The following is a 7,374-nucleotide window of genomic DNA, read 5'->3' as shown; positions in this document are numbered from 1 at the left end:
GGATTTGTCATTCCATTCCACAGGATGTTTACACTGTTCCACTACATTGCTGGCACTGTCTTTTGTGGGGCTTGGTTTTGTTTTGTTTTGTTTTGTTTATTTTGCTTTTTGAGAAAGACCCTATGCAGTTCAGGTTGGCCTTGAGCTCACTATGGAGGCCAGTTTGTTCTGGAACTCATGGCAATCGCCCTGTCTCAGTCTCCCAAGTGATGGGACTATAGGCATGTGTCACCACACCCAGATGGCACTGTTTTATTTTTTTATTTTTTGTATTTAGTACAGGGTCTACAGGGTCTCACTACATAAATCCAACTCATAGTGATCCGCCTGTGTTCAACCTCCCAAGAGCTGGGATTACAGGCGAGTGCCATGGCTCGCAGTCTCAACCAATGTCTCAGTGTGCCCTAGGGGCGGGGCTGGCACTGCAGGCTGGGGATGGAGACCCGGCCGTTGCATCTGCCTAAACAGGTGTTTTAATCCACTGAGCTATTTGGCAGTCCCTGGCACTGTTTTGGTAGAACCTCCAAATTAGAAAATAACAGGTATCACCAGCACTCAGCAGGTTGAGGCAGGAGGATCACTATAAGTTGCAGGGCAACCTGGGCTACATAGTGAGTTCAAGATTAAACTAATATATATAATCTTGAATATATATAATCTTAATCTTGAATATATATATATTCCTGTTATTTTCTAATATATAGGTGCAAGTTCAAGACCAGCCTAGGCTACAAAGCAAGCTCAAGGCCAGGTTGAACTGGCCTACCTACATAGTGAGACCCTGTCTCAAAAAGACCACAAAAGAAAAGGAGGAGGAGGAGGCCCAGTGTCTGGTATCAATTTCAATTGATTTCAAAGGCAATATACATTATTGGACAAAATTCCAAACCCATTTGTCAGCTTTGAGTGAAGCACACAGCAAGAAAGAACGAGAGGCCACCACAGCACAGTATCTCAACAGTGGGCCCTGGGATGCAACAGACCCATAGCTCAAAGTTCCCAAGGGACATGAGGATGTGCCATGGGACTTCTCACAAACACTGGAAAAAATTAAACCTCAGGCCCTTAGGGTAGGATCCAGAAAAGGGACAGTCCTGGCTTAAGTACCCCCATACAAGGTGACCCTAAAGGAGAGCAGAACAAGGACATCCCTGAGCAGGACATGTGACTTTTTGCTCTGTCTCTAAGGAGTGATGTCTTGAAATCGGGATTGAGCCAGGCAGAGTGGTACATGTCTCTAATCCCAGCACTTGGGAGATTGAGGCAAGAGGATTGTCTGAGTTTGAGGCCAGCGTGGTCTACATAGTGAGACCTTGCCTCAGAAGAAAGAAAGAAAGAAAGAAAGAAAGAAAGAAAGAAAGAAAGAAAGAAAGAAAGAAAGAAAGAAGAAAGAAGAAAGAAGAAAGAAGAAAGAAGAAAGAAGAAAGAAGAAAGAAGAAAGAAGAAAGAAGAAAGAAAGAAAGAAAGAAAGAAAGAAAGAAAGAAAGAAGAAAGTCCGGATTGATACCATATCATTGGCAGTGGTTACTGAAGGATACCAGATGAGAGGCTTGGGGAAAAAGATTTGGGCAAGGAGAACAAGGATAGGCCTGCTGGGGTGGATGCAGACCACTAGAATACTCTATGTAGGCAGCTGTGACAAGGCTGCACTGGAAAGGGAACAAAGATTTAAGCCTGCTCTTTTTTTTTTTTTTTTTTTTTTTTTTTTTTGAGAGAGAGAGAGAGAGAGAGAGAGAGAGAGAGAGAGAGAGTGGTGTGTGTGTGTGGCCAGCTCAGCCCACCAGGGGGGCGGGGCTGGCTGGCTTGTGGTGCTGGGGGATTGAACCGTGGTCCCCGATGCTTTGCTAAGCTTGTTCTAAGTAGGTGCTTTAGACCACTGAGCCATCTCTCCAGCCCCAAGCCTGCTCTTCAGAGAACAGCTTCTGAAACAGTAAAAGTTGGTTTTTTGGAAATAGTTTTGTAGTCTCAAAGATCAGTGAAGAAGGAAATCTCTCAGCAAGCGGAACTGTAAGCTCAATATCTTATTGTCCACTTTGGGAAGAGAGACGGCCTTGGGTTAGAATCTATATACATATGTTCCTCCAAAATCCGTTAATATGCATTCACGGATGACAATTAGTGGTTTGAGCAGCTCACGTTTTTCTGTTTGTTTGTGTATTTTAGAGAAGGGCTTACAGGGTGTTCAGGGTCTCACTACTAGATTGGACTCATAATGATCTGCCTGTTTATAGCCTCCCAAAAGCTGGGATTATAGGCATGCGCACCATCACGCCCAGTGTCTATTGTCATCTCTGCACACCCTGGGGTTGGGGCCGGCACAGCCTGGAGATCAAACCCCCAACCCCTGCACCTGTTTGCAGGCACTTTAATCTGCTGAGCTATTTGGCTGGCCCTAGCTCACAGTTTTAAAGGACTAGATATTAATGACAAACAGGTTTAGAAAACATATATTTCTGTGTGTGTGTGTGTGTGTGTGTGTGTGTGTGTGTGTGCAGGGTCTCGCTACGCAGCTCAGACTCATAGTGATCCTCCTGTTTTCTGCCTCCCTAGTGCTGGGATTACAGGCACGTGCCACAATGCCTGGACTAGGAAAGATTAATTTCTGCCGAGCATTGTGGCACATGGCTGTAATTCTAGCACTTTGGGAGGCTGAGGCAGGAGAGTTGCATATTCAAATCTAGTCTGGGCAACATAGTAAGATTCTGTCTGGGGAAAAAAAAAAGTGATGGAGATGTAACAGTGCAAAGACCCTGGATTTAATCGTCAGTACTACAAACAGAAAAAAAAAAAATTTAGAAAGAACAAAGGAACTTCCATTACTTGCTGCGGGGACTGAGCTTCACCAGGTCAGTGAAGGATCCCAAGATTGGGGGGCACAAACTTGCTCTGAAAGCCGTTGACTGGGTAGCTTTTGGGGAGATCATACCTGGAAACCAGAAGGCTGTTGCTAACTCTCTGAAGGCCTGGACTGAGACCCTCAGCACCAGGTTGGCTGCTCTGTCTAAGAAACCACCAGTGATCCACTGGGCTTACTGCAAGGCCAATGTGGTCACGGCAGGCTTGGTGGATGACTTGGAAAAGAAGTTTAATGCCCTGAGAACTCTTGTGCCAGAGGATAAATGTACTGCCCCGGTGGATGCTAAAGAAAAGGAAGATGTAAAAAGTTGTGCTGAGTTTGTGTCTCTCTCAAAGGCCCAGATTGTGGAATACGAGAAACAGCTGGAGAAAATGAGTAACATGATTCCGTTTGATCAGATGACCATTGAGGACCTGAATGAAGCCTTTCCAGACACCAAATTAGACAAGAAGTGTACCTACTGGCCTCATCAGCCAATTGAAAATTTATAAAATTGTGTCTTGGGGAAGGCTCTGGCCCTTACATCACACACTCTGGATGTTAAAAATTAAAAAAAAAATTAAAAAAAAAAATGTGCTCGCTTCGGCAGCACATATACTAAAAAAAAATTTTTTTAAATTTTTTAGCCTCCCAAAATGTCAGAATTACAGCCATGTGCAGCCATTGCTTGGCAGAAATTCATCTTGCCTAGTCTGGAAATGTCTATATATCTATATAGAACAATGGAAAGGTGAACGTCCCAGCTTGATCCCAGGTTGTGAGACGACAGGCACACAGATGCGTGCTCACCGTGGGGCCCTAGGAGGAGCTCTGCATTGTACCCCAGTACTGGGAGCTGCAGCCAGAGGGACTCAACTGCTGAGCTGCACCCCATCCCTTTTTATTTTGTATTTCAACACAGGGTCAGGCTGGCCTTGAATTTTTTCTCTTTATTATTTATTTGGCATAGGGTCTCACTATAGAGCTCAGACTTATAGTGATCCTCCTGTCTCAGCCTCCCCAGTGCTGGGATTACAGGTATGCACCACCATGCGTGGTTTCAGCGGCCCACATGGCTCACCCAGGGTTCCAGGGGCCAGCACAGCATGTAGTACTGGGGATGGACCCGGGTCCTTGTGCTTGCCAGGTAGGCACTTAGACTGCTGAGCTATCTCCCCAACCCCTGACATTAAATTCCTCACGCTCCTGCTTCAGCCCCCCAAGTAGCTGGGATGACAGACATGTGACAAGCAAGATACCAGTGGAGGAAACACTTAACAATTGGCAGCCTGACGGTCCTGTGGATATCAACTGGACACTCTTTGCTCCAAGCCAATCCAGCTTCCGTTCACTGGACTCATGGATAGAGAGCCGCAGTGACAGGAATGGAGACCATGCACGGGCTGAGACCAGACTTGGCTTCGCTAAGGTCATCCTGGCCACTCACCACCACTGCTGCCCAGGGAGCCTACAGGTGCAGCCAGCTCCAGCCCCCTGATTTGGTGCCATGCCTGTGAGACCCAACCTAATTTTGAACTTGGTGACAAATAGAACTGCATTCCTTGTGGAGGAGAAGCAAGTTTTCTCTCTGCAGGAGGCGCTTACTCAAGGTTCAGATTTGCTTTTCCTACCTCTCACTGCTTCCTGCGCAACCTTCATCTGAGGACTTCATCCACAGCCCTGAGATTGTTTGTTACCATGAGATTCACTTTATAAGAAAGAACATGAAGTGGTGAGGTGTCACAGCATCTATTGGTCTGACTTGTGCTCCATCACCCAGCCTTCTGAAATGGTAGAAAGGTCTACTGGAGTCAGGAATGGTGTCCTGCACCTATAACGCCAGCACTCTGGGAGGCTGAAGCAAGAGGATTGCAAGTTCAAGTCCCATCTCAGAAACTTAGCAACATCCTGTATCAAAACTAAAAATGGAAAAGATGTAGCGCAGTATGAAGGCCCAGAGTTCAATCATCAGTACCACAAACAACAACAAAAAGGCCTGTTGTCTTTATTTTTTGAGACAGAGTCTTGTTATATAGTTTAGCCTGGCCTTGAACTCATTCTGTAGCCCAGGCTGGCCTTGTACTTGAGGAGATGCTCTGGCCTTGGCTTCCCAAGTGCTGAAATTACAGGTGTGCACCACCATGACCAGCTTTGTTTTCCTAATTTTTTTTTTTTTTTGGTACCAGGAATTGAACTCAGAACCTTGTGCTTTCCAGGCAAGCACCAGGAATTGAACTCAGAACCTTGTGCTTTCCAGGCAAGCACCAGGAACTGAACTCAGAACCTTGTACTTTCCAGGCAGGCACTTGTCCTAGCTATATCCCTGGCCTAATGCAGTATGTGCAGTACACAGTGTTTACATTCATAGTGGGAGTTGTTAACATACCATAACACATCTTAATTCTTCGTTTCCCCTCTGTATCCCCTACTTTCATTTCTCAATCTCTTTCCCATTTGTAAAGGACCTCTCTCCATATTTCCTAATATTTACCTTTTCTTTTAAAAGATAGTATTATTTTGCTGGATGTGGGGGCACACGCCCATAATCCCAGCACTCGGAATGCTGAAGCAGGAGGATCACTGCAAGTTGGAGGCCAGCCTGGGCTACAAAGTGAGCTCAAGAGCAGCCTGAACGTTATAGAAAGACCCTGTTTCAAAAAAACAAACGAAAAATTATATCTGTGATTTGGTTTGTTTGTTTGGTTGGTTAGTCTGTACTGAGAGATTTGGGTCTAGATTCTGCACACGGACAGCCAGTTTACCCAGTGCCATCTGTTGAGGAAGCTATCTTTCCTTCATCTTATGTTTTCTGACCATATGGCTGAATGCTCTGGGGTTGTTTCTGGATTGTCTATTCTGTTCCACATCATTATTTTTGTGCCAGTACCATGCTGTTTTTATCACTGTAGTTTTGTGATATAACTTGAAATCTGGCTTTTATTAGATTGAGTTAAGGTCTTTCTAAACCTACTTTTTTCAAGGTTTTCTTTATCATGAATGGATTTTGGACTCTGTCAAAGATTTTTCTATACTTATTGAGATGATCATGTGATTTTTTTGCCCTTGCTTCTCTTTATATGATGCAGGGGGGCCTGCCCCTTAGCTCAGTTGTTTAAGTGGCTGCTTCAACAAAGCAGTCAGGCTCAAGTTGCTGTGGTTCGATCCCCACAACTCAAGCCAGCCACACCTGCCCTGAAGGCATTCTGAGCCTGCCCCCAAAAAAAAAATCTTCTGCTTATATGATGCATTGTATTTATTAATTTGCGTAGATTGATCTATCCTTGCGTTCCCGGAATGAACCTACTTGGTCATGATGTTTGATCTTTTTTTTTTTTTTATGTTTGATCTTTTTTATGATTGGTTTCACTCTGTTTACCAGCACCTTGCGGAACATTTTTCATTCTGTGACCATTAATGAAATTGGCCCGGGCTGGTGAGATGGCTCAGTGGTTTAAAGCACCTACTTAGAACAAGCTAAGCAAAAGCACAGGGACCACGGTTCAATCCCCCAGCACCACATGCCAGCCAGCCCCGCCCCCTGGTGGACTGAGCTGGCCACACACACACACACACACACACACACACACTTAAATAAATTTTTTTTAAAAAAAAAAAACCTACTTTAAAAAATAAATAAATAAAATGTACTTGTTTGTTTCAGGGTCTCACTACACAGCTCGGACTCATAGTGATCCTCCTGTTTTCAGCCTCCCCAGTGCTGGGATTACAAGCATAGACCACTATGCTTGGACTCTGTGGCCAGCTCAGCCCTCCCTGGGGCCAGGGCTGGCACAGCATGTGTTGCCAGGGATCAAACCACGGTCCCTGCACTTGCTTAAGCTTGCCTAAGCAGGCGCTTTAGTCTGCTGAGCTATCTTGCTGGCCCCCATAGCTCTATTTTTATTACTACTGGGTTCTTGTACTGGGGATTGAACTCAGAACCCTGCACTTGCCAGGCAAACACTTATTTTACTGAGCTATCTCCCCAGGCCCACTACTGGGTTCTCAAGGAATCAGGATGCTCTCAGCTGATGTGATCTTGCCCTGGGGCATCACTGCATCACAGGCCTCCACTGGGACAGGAGGGAGGCATACTTATGTTCCCATGTATCATAGCCAGCCCCCAAGGTAAGGCAGCAAGCCTCAGACAAGCCTTAATCACAAATTAATTACAACATTATTTTCCCCACCAATTATATAGAATGGTCTTCAACACAGTATATGTTCTAATTCTGTGTATTCTTATTCCCTTAGCCAGAAGCAAGGGTCTGGATAAAACAGTGATTTCTCTCACAAGATTGAACTCAGGACCTCAAGCTTGCCAGGTAGGCGCTGCGCCACTGAGCTATATCCCTAGACATTTTCCATTTTCACCAGTTTTTTGTTTCCTTTTTTTTTTTTTTTTTTTTTTTTTTTTTGTGGAACCAGGGATTGAACTTAGGCCCTTGTGCTTGCCAGGCAAGTGCTTATTCTACTGAAATATCTCCCTGGCCCCCTCACAAACATGATTTTTGACTCACTCAAAAATTACTTATTCA

General features: G+C 45.0%; 1 pseudogene; it reads left to right on the top strand.

Annotated features, from left to right (window-relative positions):
- The first annotated feature begins 2,621 nt into the window (after positions 1–2,621).
- On the top strand, positions 2,622–3,348 carry LOC101581229 (annotated as a pseudogene).
- The last annotated feature ends 4,026 nt before the right edge of the window (positions 3,349–7,374 follow it).

Source organism: Octodon degus, unplaced genomic scaffold, assembly GCF_000260255.1.
Source record: "Octodon degus isolate 3935 unplaced genomic scaffold, OctDeg1.0 scaffold00163, whole genome shotgun sequence".
Lineage (NCBI taxonomy): Eukaryota > Metazoa > Chordata > Mammalia > Rodentia > Octodontidae > Octodon > Octodon degus.
This window is presented reverse-complemented; position numbering and strand designations above follow the sequence as displayed.